Here is a 14,237-nt window from a genome sequence, read left to right on the forward strand (position 1 = left end):
ACTGTTTTGATTAGTTAGTTAGTTTGTGTTATTGTGTGACTTTGGCAAATCTGAACTAACCCTATCAAAGCCCAAAGTCACACACAAAAAAACATAAACAAAATAACTGTTCCAGTCAGCAGCAGACCAGCAGTTGCTGTGCTCAGTAATGTCAAATCACTATTTTTCTCAATGGAGTCTGGCTTTGAAGAGAGTGACATAACAGCTTCATTTTCCTGTTGGAATTCACTGACTGACATTAAGGTAAAGCAGTGAAAATGCTCTCAATATAGCGTACATTTAAACTGATATTGATTTTATAGGTGGGACTTTATTTTTTTTTACATAAGTAGCTAAAATGCATGTTGTTGTTGACCCCTCCACAGTAGTACATTGCTTAGCTTTCGTGTCAGACTCCAGCCTGCTTCTCCAAACTGGGGGCCTGCCAACTGACAGCAACTGTATGTAATATACTGTCTATGGATAAGTAACCCATACAACCCCACTTTAAAAGAATCTTAACTACCCCTTTAATGTGCCACAATCTAGTGAATAGCACATTTAACATGTCCTTCATTTTGCAGGAAGACCAACAGTAAATCTCTCATGGTCCCTGGACAACAGTGAATACAGCAAAACTGGATGACATTGCTGTGAATAAAACCCCAGCTGTTATTCATTTATTATTAGTATGATCTTAATAAAGCATTCACATCATGTTGAACAGTAGTGATGGGAAAGATTCCCATGAATATGACTCAAAATTGGAAATGCCAGTGTTAATGACACTGAATCTGGCAATGAGCTGTGGTTGTGTTATGGGCAGAGTCATGCATGAGAGTGTAAAAATAAGAGCGCCTGATCAAAATAGCATCTTATTGTTTTCTCTCACTTTGTTGAGATTAAACTTTTAAGGATGCACATTCTCATCAGTTTGGCATAATTGAATTTCACAGATTACTTTTTGATTGATTGTTGTCCCTTATTCCAAAACTCACAGTGTAAAGGAAATACTGTTAGGATAGAAACTGGGATGACAGGCGACAGATTTTCCAGGCAGGTTTGAACTCAGCAGGCAGAGTTAGCAGGCATTCAGACCAAAAATGGCACTGCATAAAAAAAGTATCACATGGTGATGGTGGTGGTTTTATATCTCTTTGTGGTTGTTTTGTTGGTTTCAGTAGTTATTTTGTGTCTTATTGCAGTTCCCTCGCGTCTCTTTGTAGTCATACTTTGTCTCTTTGTGGATGGTTTGTGTCTCTATGGGGTTGTTTTGCCTGTTTTAGTAGTTATTTTGTGTCTCTTTGCAGTTCCCTTGCATCTCTTTGTAGTCATATTGTGTCCCTTTGTGGTTGTTTAGCCTGTTTAGGTAGTTATTTTGAATCTCTGTAGTTTCTTTGTGTCTCTTTGTAGTCATATTGTGTCTCTTGGTTGTTGTTTTTTGCCTGTTTTACACATTATGTGTCTCTTTGTAGTCATTTTTGTGTCTCTTTGTGGTTGTTTTGGTCATTTTAATATAGTTTAGTTTTTTGTATCTTTGCAGTTCCTTTTTGTCTCTTTGAAGTCATATTGTGTCTGTGTGGTTGTTTTGCCTCTTTAATTAGTTATTTTGTGTTTCTTTTTCGGTTCCTTTGAACCTTTTTGTCATCATTTTGTATCTCTTTGTGATTGTTCTGTGTATATTTGTGGTTGTTTTGCCTGTTTCAGTTAATATTTTGTATCTTTGCTGTTTCTTTGCATCTTTTTGTAGTCATGTTGCGTCTCTTCGTAGTTTTGCCTGTTTTCCTACCTTTTTTGTGTTTCTCTTTGATTTTCTTTGCAGTTATTTTGTGTCTCTTTGCAGTTCCTATGCATCTCTTTGTCATCATTTTCAGTATCTTCCTGGTTGGTGTTCATTTAAATTACATTTTGCAGGAAACCCAGAAGGGGCCCCTGACACTTTGGGCCCCTGGGCCTGTGCCCACGAGGCCCGATCAGTTATCTATCCATGCAAGTGAGGTCAGTTTTCATCTAACTAGACTATTTTAGATGTTTTTACTTTACTACAGTAACCACATTCTGAACTAATAACAAAAATAAATAAATGTGATATTCCTACCAGCTGTTGTCTGTTTTCAAAATCATTTCTGTTTGAGATTTCCTGACATGAAACCATTTGGAAATCCCCTTCTTAAACTGTGTGTCCTGCCTTTGCCGCACAGTGAAACATGATATCAAAGGCAGTGCAGCACAAGTTGCAGTGCAATCACGTAACCTCTAGGGAGCAGTACACTACAAGCCATTAAACTCCTTCCAGGGAGCTTAACAGATGGTGCTCTACTGTACGAAGCACTCCATCATGCCAGCAAAGACCTGGTAGGAGTGAAATACTGTAATTATATGTCATATGCATATTCACTGCAGGCCTATATGTAATTAATTGCGAGTTAATTTTTAAAAAAGCACAATCTCAATGAGAAAACTGTCCCTCTGTGTCTGGCGAAAGTGAACTATGTCTCACAGCCATGCACACTTTAATAACTTCTTGAAATACCCTCTTCATAACCAGACTCCACATCAGTATATAGTGTGGCTGCAGCCTCGTATGACATACACACTCTCTGTGAGAGTAAAGAAGAAACTAATCAGTAGCCTCGAGCTAAGTTTTAGAATCAGGAGAAAAGTTGTAAGTAGATTTGTTCAAACTTTAGGATATATTATATGATTCTCTCCATATAATTTCTGCCTTGAAGCTCAGATTTAAATGACCAGTCAAGGTAAAGGAAAATTATAAGATTAAAGTAAGTTATGGAGGGGTTTTGGCTGGTTTCAGAGGGGCGTGTGGGTGGTATACACCTTCACTGGAAATGGAGAAAACGACACAGAGGAATGTCCTTGTCCGACCCATTTGAATATTAGATCATTTGTAAAAAGCAAAACGGTGGGCTGTTGCAAAATTTCCCTCTGTTAGGGCCTTTTAATGGATTTTCCCAAATAAGTTTGAGTGTATTGGATCCAGTGTGGGCAGCTTATAATTAATCTTACCATTCCAGCACCGCAGCGCAGCTAACATAAACCTGGTGGGGCAGCGGTGTAGGACACACCTAACTGAGGAAAGATGAATGTGTACTGTTAATCATCATAGTGCTGGTGTGCATAGAGGTTTAGTTTTAATGATATGTGTTTGTGGCTTTGGATATATGAACCTGTAAATTACAGAATACAGGAGAGTTTGATGTTGAATAAAGGTGAAAAAATAAAACTACTACCAAAACAGGTCAAGCTTTTTTGATGCCCTTACAAATGTGAGAAGACTGAATTATTATCTCTTCCACAGTTATGCAACAAGACATTAATGTTGCTCCTTTTAGATTTAGGAGTACCATGGGGGAAAATACACTTTTATATAATACTGCAGTTCTCTTGGATGAAGCAATTGAGAGTGAATTATCAAATCAGCCTAATTAGCTTCATTATGTTTTATGCTTGACAATTTCAGCATTAGGGTGGGGGTGATTGCAGTCATGCATTTACCTTTATTGCTGACAAATAATTCTCTTAAGGAGTTTGTTAGCAATTTCAAATATAAATTTGCTGAGGGATCAGTCATGAAGTCATAACTGGGGCTTTGCTGGCTCCTGGGGCGGCTGCAGGAGGCAGAGCGGGTCATCCACTAATCAGAAGATCATTGGTTTGATCCCCAGCTCCTCCTGTCCACATGTCGAAGCATCCTTGGGCAAGATATTGGCCCCCAAACTGCTGAGCGGGTGTGAGTGGTGAAACAGAGCAGAGTAGGTAGCTTCTTATATGGTGGCCTCAGCAATTCAGTGCATGAATATGTGTGTGAATGAGTGAATGTGACATGTAGTGTAAAAAATCCTTCTAGACTAGAAAAGCGCAATACAAAATGCAAGTCCATTTACCTACTTATCAGGTTCTTTTCATTAGGTTTAATGGTGTCTATTACTATAACTGTGATTGTGTTGTGTATGTTGTTATGTGTGTTTGTATAAAGGCCAGTCTAGGGACAGGCATTGCAGACTAAGCCCTGTATTGTGTGACACAAGTTCACGCTATGGATTTATTGTAAATAAAAATAAACATGAATTTAAACAAATGTGCAAAGCTGCAGAACAATTTAAATTAATAAATTATTAGCAATCAATTAATTATCAGTTAGATTAACTGCAAATCTGTTTGGTGGAAGAAGTATTCAGTATTACTTTAGTAAAAGTTAACATGCAAAATTTTACTTTAGTAAGAGCACAGGAATGTTTAAGTATCAAAAGTAAAAGCACACATATATGCAGAGAATGACCTCTTACAGTATATGATTTAATTCAATTATTATCACTGATACATTAAGGTGTCAGCATTTTACCAAAATAATGCATCATGCACATTACATAAGCTCATCAGTCACCTTGTATGTAAAATCTTTATCATTTAGTAAAAGTTTAGTGGAGTCAAAAGTAGCCTACAATAATTACCATAACATGGAAATACACACTGAACAAAAATGGTGTGAGAAACAGTACCCAAAAGCAAATTCAGAATATGAGGTAAAATAGCTCTTTATAAAACCATTAGAGATGTTATTTAGCACTATGTTGTTTTAAATCTTTCAAGCCTAGGAGCCCTTGAATGATGTGTGAAAATACCATGGACGAGTCAAAATGCTTCTAAATGAAACTTTTACTGAAAGTGGAAATGCTGGATTAAAAATTCAGAATGTACTAAATGCTTACTTAGAAACACGATCTTACCCTTTCAAACCTGGACTATTCCATGCACAACTGAACTGAACTAAACTAAACTAAACTAAACAGTCTAGTCTTACCGGTTCTTCATTCTAGTTTAATTTACCAGGGAAAGAACCAGTAAAAAACCTTTAAAGCACCAGAACAAGGGGCTTTAAAAGGTTTTTGTGTGGCAGCATCTTATGTAGCACCTCTTAACCCTCACCAAAGGAACCTACATTTTCTGTGTGTACTTGAACAAGGTTACTTCAAAACTGTACTAAAGTATGGTACATGATTAAATGTAAATTTACATTTGCATTTTTTTTTACCAACTCTTCTCTGGTTTTAAGTGCTGCTGTTTTGCCATTGTACCTTTCCAGTGAGGATCATGATGGAAACGTGTTTAGCTTTGATGCATTTTTAATGGGCATTGTAATTGCATGTCAGGATACTGTGAAGGAATTGATACTAACTTTAAAATTCAATTTGTTCACACATTTGCAAAACACTCAAGTACAATTAGAGTCGCTGTGAGAAAAAGAACAAACCTGGTAAGCTGTGAAATAAATTTTCCTTGTATAACATTTATAAAACTTAACATAATTAACTTGAAGACTGAAAGACACTTAATTTGTGTGTTTGAGGGGCCCCCCTGGTGGTCATTGTGCCCTTTCATTTGCTGAGGGCTGGTTGTGCTTACTGTGTATTTTCACAGAATGGCCCTTATCTTACTCTTATCCTACATGTTTGTTTTATTATCTTAGTCAAAAATCTCCAGAACTATTGAACAATCTGACTTTTGTTTTGTACTGCACCATGTGAACCTTACATTTCTCTCCGTCATGCTGGTTTGCAGCAGTGTAACCGGAGTGCTCTTTTTAACAGATTGGAGTCAGATTGGATTTATGCACACACCCCACAACCAGATGCTCCATGGTTTATGTTGCTGTGTGATGGCCCGGGAATCCTGAATGATGTCATTCACAGAGCCGTAATGCTTTACGAACATGCTCCGTTGCTGAAACAGGCTGCTGCGCATCCTATGAGATAGTGGCCAGAAACAACTCCAACAGCCTGTTTATATCACAGGCCCGTCTGCTCTCTACGACCCTCAATTAAATCTAAGTCTAAAGTAGCTTCATGACAACACCAGCGATGTGGCTAATTGAGTCTTCAAAAGCTTTGATATATAGAATAAATGAAAAATAAATGTGTTTGATAAGCTGTCTTCTTCTTAAAAGGAAGAATAAAAGTTCCCCAGTCTAATTTCAAACTTCAAAGCATAGCTTCCCTGACAAAATTTAGGTCATATTTCCACAGTGAATAAGCATTGTGAGACTGCCTCTTTGAATTGTAATCAAGTTGAGGTCCGTAAGTAAACACGTTTGTCTCAGCAGCGGTGAACACTTCTCTCCTGTGACTTCAAACAGCTGAACTTAAGATACTGTAGCCTACTGTTGATTGTCTGAAAAAAAAACTTCCTTTGAAGATGTCACTGAACAAAAAGCGAGATGCTTGTTAATACTGGTCCTTTTTGTTTTCTTAAATGCCTGAGAAAAATGTTACATTTAGTATGTTTACACACATAAAAGAAACCAGGCTAGGCCCAAAATAGGACAATGCTATGTTGACAGTGTTTTTATGCACCATATCAACCTGGTTACTGAACAACCCATATACAAGCTACACGCAGCAGATCAGTAAATTTCTCCCCTATCCCCAACTTTAACCAGGCTGCACTAATCAACCACCCCCATTTTTTTTTTTTTTTTTACCAAAACGTTTTTACTGCGCCATTTGGTGTATTTGTCATTCTTTCTTGGCACCTTCACCCATGGAGGGAATACTGAACAGGCCTATGGGGCACAGGCCCATGGGCCCAAAGTGCCAGGCCCCCCTGGCCTTCATGTGCAAAATGTCTCTCAAATTAACATGTGTCAACCTGGAAGAGACTCAAAATGACCCCAGAGAGATGCAAAGGAACTACACACTGACAAAAAACAACTACAGAGACGCAAAATGACCTAAAAAGACACAAATATACTTCAGAGACACACACAATGACAATAAAAACATACAAAGGATTCAGGAACTATGAAGTGACACTTGACTACAAAGAGAAACACAACAACAACCAAATAGGACTTCAAAAAGACATGAAACGACTACAAAGAGATGTAAAGAAACTACAAAGAGACAACAGAGACCAAAAAAAAGACATAAATACACTTCAAAGAGACACAAAATGACTCCTCAAAGACACAAAATGACTACAAAGAGATACAATGGACCTACAAAGTGACACAAATATACCCATAAGAGACTGAAAATGACAACAAAGAAAAAAAAAAACACAAAACAACTATAAAGTGACACATAATGACCCAAGAAGACACAAATGTGCCCCAAAGTGACACAAAATGACTAAAAAGTTAAACAAAACAACCAAAAAAGATACATATATGCCTCAAAGAGAAACAATACAACACCAAAAAGACATGAAATGACTACAAAGAAATGCAAAGGTACAACAAAGAGACACAAAAAGACTACAGAGACACAAAACGACTACAAAGAGAAACAAAACAACCAAAAATGACACAAATATACCCTAAAGAGAGAGAATATGACTTCATAAGGGCACAAAACAGTGACAAAGGAACTACACAATGACACAAATATATCCCTAAAATACAGTTAATGACCTCAAAGAGACACAAAACTATTACAAAGAAACACAAAACAACCACAAAGACACACATTACTAGGTAAGAGAAACAACACCACAACAACAAAAAGAGGCCAAGCCAGCACAAAGTCTGTGTCTTGTTCTCATGTCGGAGAGGTGGTGGGGCCTTTTGCATGTCTGTGTCCAAGGGCCCATTGTCTCATAATCCACCCATGCCTCCACCACAGCCATGCTGCCCAACTTTTCAATTTGGTTTGGAGTGAGTCAGTAAAATACTGGAAATTCGACATGGTTGGGGTCAAATTTGCTGATGACTCCGTTTAAAATTTCAGCAAACCTACTACGGATTTTTTAAATGACATTTCAAGTATGAGGAAATTATGAATGTTGTCCTGTAAATTGAGCCAACTTTATATTGAATTTTCTTCCAAACTGTTTGGTAAGATAAGTTTGATTTCAGCAAACTTTTAAAGGAAAACATGTATTTATTTATTTCATGAGAATTTTAGAATGAGGACATTTTCAATGTGTGATAATCTTATTTGAGCTGACTTTGCCTGTACAGTTATGCACAATGAGAATTGTATATGGTCACAGTCAGTGACATTTTGAGCATAAATCCATTGTTGCTAACTGTTATATCAAATGTGGACTTCTTTGTTGATGATATAAAAAAATTCCCTCCTTTATCCTTTATGCCGAACCCAGCTACCTGTACTGTAACATCATGAAAAGACGCGGATCAAAATTCAACTGATATGTGGTTTGACCGCACTGACTGTAAATAGATATGGACGACATGACAGCTCCCCAAAAGTGAAGCCAAAACATCGCCCCCTAGTGACTGGCTGCAGATGGGACATGCTAAACTTATTTAAAAATCAAAGCACCTGGCAAATAATTTTTCCCAAAGATGGTTTCTGTCATTTTGGATATTTTTTTGTCAGTTGGTGTGATCGCAATCAATCGCGCTGCACGTAATTGGGTCAGGTTGGTCAACTTGAGAGCAATCACTACTGCACAAACTTTGGCTTCATTTTTGTACAGAAAGAGAAAATGGAGATGCGTTGTCCATCTTTATGTATCATCAGGCAGACGTTAAATTTTGTTTGTAATAAAAATTGCGTTGGTGATATTTTAAATGTCTAACAACATTAGCATGTCATGTTTTGTGGATATTACCGTTATGACATTTTGCAAATGTTGGCTTTTGTTCTCCATACCTTCTGACTAAATGTTTTTAATCAATGTCAAGATGTCTTTGGCTTTAGACACTTGGAAGACATTGGGTTTTGGTTACTTAACACAACATAAAACCAACAAAATATCAACATCTGTGGTGAGTATTCAACACCAAATTGACGTTGGCATTAGACGTCCTGGCATTGAATTTTGGCCACTCGATGTCATGACCTCAATTAAATATCAATGTTTAACGATGCTGGTGGCAGGAGGGGTGGTGGAACTGTCCAACAACCACCAACCCTCTCCTGGGAGGCCAGCGTTTGCTTCCTTTAAGATTGTAAAGCCAGACCCGGTTCTTTTTATCTAAACCCAACCACATGTTTCTGTTGCATAAACCTAACCTAGTGTGTGTGTTGATTAAACGTAACCACGTGCGTTTGTTGAAGAAAAGAAAAAAAGGCCAATTTGCAGTATTTTACCAATGTAGTGCATTTATTTTGAAAGAGACTGTATGCAAACTGTACCCTGGAAATCCAGAGTTCTCGCGAGAGCACAATTTGAATTTGCTCAGCGAGTCACTCTGGGAATCAGTAATGATGCTCATTACCCATGCCATTGGAGCCGAGCTGCACCAATCACACCGGTGTATCTGATATAGGCGGGCCAGAGGCGAGCTAAACAGATGACGACAGCACTGCGACGACGAAGTCCAGAATCAGTCAGTAAACATTGCAAGATGGTTACGGATGAACACCAGTTGTGTGAAACGGCTTTGGCCACTACAATGAACGAATTAGACTTGGCTTTTTCTCTAAAAGAGGAACAGAAGACGGCGCTCGAATCTTTCCTTTGCAAGAAGGACGTTTTTGCTGTTTTGCCGACCGGATATGGCAAGAGTCTAATCTACCATTTAGCTCCACTGGTAGCGCTCTGGAAACGTCACCCTGTGTATTGTTCTGACTGGTCGTAGTATTGCGTGCAGTGATATTTTCAAATGCATGCTTGGTGCCGCCCCTCGAGTTGGGCCATTTTCATTACTCATAGCCAGACCCTAAATCTTTCTAGATTTGGGTCTAGATTTCCAGGCTATGCAGAGAGTACATTGCCTGTGAAAATGGAAGTGTACTTTCAAAAAAGTCAGTGCATGTAACAGGCAGAACTTGGCATCCCAGACTGTCAACAACCAACAAACTTAGGGTGCCTTGCACGTTGTATCTAGACGTGGAAAGTCCATGACCAAATGTCAGTATGTGCCGAGGTTGGAGTGAGAATGTGTTGGGTAACAATGTTAACTGGTAGAGCCAGTGGAGCCACAAATATCAAACCTAAGTTGCAATAAACCATGGTTTGCCTTTACGTGCTGGGAAACACACTGACTTTCATGGTGTGTAGTTGTTTACTCAAGTTCTGAAAGTTCATCCAACCAAATCTGACTCAATCCCCCCCTCGTCTTTTTAGGCTAAAAATATAGCAGAGCTAGCGTGAGGCCTGATACTGACACCAGGCAGCTCTAGGTGCATTCTTTGACTCCCCCTTCCTTCCAATGGTGTTGACACCTCAGCTCTCATCTTTCTCTGATTCCTCGAGGTAGAAGTGGGTGGTGGTAGCTCTCTGACAGTGATTATAGCGGTTGGTGGTGTTGGTGGTGGCCACACGTAGGTGGAACTTATACATTCAGGCCAAACAGTCAGCGCACTGCAGAACAGATACAAACTGCATTCATTTCTGTTCAAATATGTACAGAAACAAACAAGGAGAAAACACATTTTGTAGTGTTTCTTTCAAAGTGTATTTTCATGAAAGACTGAGCTCTTACCCCAGTTAAATTTAGGTCCTTTCATACCCACTTCAAAAGACAGCAGTGCAAAATGTTTGCTGCCCCACGGCTAAGAGCCCCAGTTAGGTCAGGGTTTTTTTTTTTAAAAAAAAAAGCTACAGAGTGCCTTTAGCCCTGGGCTAATTTCACTGATTGCAATAAAAAAGGTGTGCTGAGGTCACAGCATATACAAACAGGGCTCTTTTGGAGGAGACATTTTACTGTATACTTAGCTAATTTAACAGTATTTCAATCTGTGTAGGGTATCTGCAGAATCAGACAGAGCGGCGGCGGTAGCTGGCAAGAGAAGCAGCAAGTGGGAGTGAGGCAGACAATCTGAGAGAGGGGAATAGAGAGAGTGCGTCGGCTGTCCAACTGCTGCTATAGCTGCAGAGGTTATGGCTGTACACACTGTTGCCAACTGTAATGAGGGTGCAGTACAATGACCACCAATCCACACACATACATAGACACAGGCTGCAATGATTTCACTAAACTTTCTCCTGTTTGGGAACACTTTGTGACCTCATAGCGCAAAAACAGTGTTTCTTAAAAGATCATTTCATACAAACGACTAAAAATACCGCATTTGAAGATGCCATATAAAGAAGCAGCTTTCAGTCATCTTACCAACGAGCCACTGATGTCATCTCAGCTGACAAATCTAACCTATGAACAAGTTTTGGGGTCAGGATAACATTTCTGTGGAAGACTTTGGAGCTTCACGCTGCATTTTTGTGGTGCTCCACCTAGACACAAGACTCCGAAGACACATTATATGTTGGATATTCATTTTGTTGCTGTCCTTAACTCCCATCATTGTAGATATGTTTTTATAATCTTTGGAACCCATTCTTTTATCTGCTTTTAGATTTGAGCGCTTTCTGTCTTTTCTACTATCACCATTTTGCAGTGAGTTATCAAAGGAAAGGACAGGAATGCAAAAGGACAGGAAAAGGAAGACAAGAAAAGATTTTGATGGGGAAAAAGGGACAGTCAAAGGAAAGGCAGTTAAAGGAAAAGGAAAGTATGGAAGGTAATAGAAGGTAAGGAAAACCAAATGCAGGAAAGTCAAAGACAGGATGGGACAGGGCAGGGCAGGACAGAAAAGAAAAGAAAAAAAAGTATGGAGAGGAAAAGAAAAGAAAGACAAGCAAAGACATGGAAAGGAATAGAGAAAGAGACTGTCAAAGGAAAGGCAATTAAAGGAAAAGGAAAATATGGAAAGAAACCTTAAGGAAGGAAAGCCAAATGAAGGAAAGGGACGACAAAGGAAGGACAAAGGAAAAGAAAGGAAAGGATAGGAAATGAAATGAAATGAAATGAAAGGAAAGGAAGACATGAAATGGTATTGAAAGAAATGAAGAAAGGGACTGTCAACGGAAAGGCAACTGAAGGAAAAGGAAAGACAAAGTATGAAAACGAAAAGAGGGTTAAGGTAAGGAAAGCCAAATGAAGGAAAGGAAAGACAAAGGAAGGAAAGGAAAGACAAAGGAAGGAAAGGTTTTGAGATGTGATTTGCCAGTTCAGTCCTAGTTCATGAGAGGATGAGTCTATCATCTTCCTTTGGCAGGGTCTATGTCCCGTGTCCTTGGGCTCCAGATTGCTTGGATCTGTCATACCGGGCAAGAGACAAATTCCATCAGCAGATGCCATGGTACTGTTGAGGGTAAGGGACCTTGAATGATGGGTACATATTATTCTGTTGCACACACAGCCCACTTGAAAGTAAACCAAAATCACAGTGAAGTACTTTCTCAAAGAAAACTGAAATAACAGCAAACTGAATGTCTAAACAATCTATTGCAACTAAATGGTGATAAACTACTCAAACAACAACAAACATGCCCTCCACTGACCAAAAGGTTGGAATATTAGATCACATTCAATACCAATACAGTGCCTGAGGTAAAACAGGATTTGATTAACAAATCCTTCAGAAATCAACTGGGCTGTAACTAATGATAGATAATTGACTTTTCACCCTCTCAAATCCCCCAAAGATCCCTCTTGGGACCTGTTAATATAGATTTAGCTGCATATATCAGCCAAAAAATAAGGCATTTAACCCACAATCGTTTCCAGAATGACTTACAACAATGCAAGCAACATCAAAATCATAGCTTTGTCAACTGTCTTTGTCAACCGTGTTGTCTGTTTGACAACACATAATTTCCTTTCCCACTGGACAAACTATCCACTAACATCTGGCTTTAGTCTTTGGTGGAAAAGAATAAAATTGGCATTCGTGTCTGGGACAAATGACTCTGCAGGAGTTACCATGGATGGATTACTAAACGGGCCAACCAGGCACAAGTCCAGGGGCCCAGAGTGTCAGGGTGTCCCCTAGGCTTCACTTGCAAAATGTCAAATGCCACAATTAACACATAGCGAACAGGAAGAGACTAAAAACAACCATAAAGAGACACAAAAAGACCTCAAAGAAACGCAAAAAAACTGAAAAGAGACACAATATAACTGCAAAAATGGGCGAAACAACCACAAAGAGACACATAACAACCACAAGGAGACATAAAACGATTACAAGTCGACAAAAAACAACCCAAAAAGACTCAAAATTATCTCAAAGCCTCGCAAAATTACGTCAATAAGTCACAAGGGGCCCATTGTCTCATATCTGCCGATTGCAGTCACTGACATTTATTGGTTCTAGCTCCGATCAGCAGTGAAGGAAACATGGCACCCGGCTGGACGCAGTACTTTTCGCCCCTTTTGTGGCATGGTGTAATGAGGTGGAACACTTGGACATCTCTCCAAATGAATAAGCACTGAATTTAAAAGAGGACCTTAAAAAGTAACATAAAAAAAGATGTAACCACTATAACTTTTCCACCTGCCTCCATGCTGCTTTTTGCTGTTTAGTAACCCCATTTTTTGGCATGTGTGTGACGTTGGCACACCAGTAAGAGAAAAATAGGAAAGAAAGGCATACTCATCGATTATTTAGCAATGGGAAAAGTGTCTACAGAGGATTTTCCTTCTCTTAAAAAAATGCGTACAGTATATGCATTAATTTTGGCAATAAAGAAATGTTGAAATAGACAACACAAGCAAGTCAAGAAAGGGCCACAGCCAGAATTAAGAGAAACAGAAGCCAGGGCTTGAGTCAACTCTCTGCCATCAGCAATTCATGTTTTCAAATCTTAAATTGTCCTTAGCAAATCTCAACTTGATCGATGTCTGGCTGAAATATATTGAGTAGAAAGCCCCGTTACCCATTATATTTGAAACCAGGGACTGCTCTGTGTCCTTATGTAGGACACAATAGTGCATCCCTTGTGACTCTGAGTATCCACAATCCATTAGGGGCAGGTACACTTTTAATAGTGCAGGTGGTGAGACACATAACTAGTCTTGTTGCCCAAGATAATAGAAAAACACACTGAACTCTGATACAACTGAAAATTTTAAAATCATTTTCGCTTGTGAATTTTCAGTTTGTAGCAGAAGGAAATAGAAATATGACATGTTCCAAAGGTCCCTCTGTGGAATCAAATTTTCTATTTTTATTGATTTTTTGTTTCACACATTAGCTTGTTGACTGATTGTTACCACAATACACTTTTTGCACAGTAGAAGGTGACATAAAATATGGCTAAAAGTTTCATGTTAACAAAAATAACAGAAGCAGCAGGGACGGTTTTTGCTATGGGCAATGTGGGCGACTGCCCAGGGTGCAAACAAAAAAACCGAACAAAACTCACCAGTTTTCTAGACTACCGCTCATTTCCACGTCAACTTAGTGGAGTGGGCGCTGGGGCGCCCCTATTATCACGTTTCAACCAGCAGCAGAAAGGTGAGGCGAATCCTGGCGGTTGTGGGTTGA

Source organism: Epinephelus fuscoguttatus, linkage group LG11 (genome assembly GCF_011397635.1).
Source record: "Epinephelus fuscoguttatus linkage group LG11, E.fuscoguttatus.final_Chr_v1".
NCBI lineage: Eukaryota > Metazoa > Chordata > Actinopteri > Perciformes > Serranidae > Epinephelus > Epinephelus fuscoguttatus.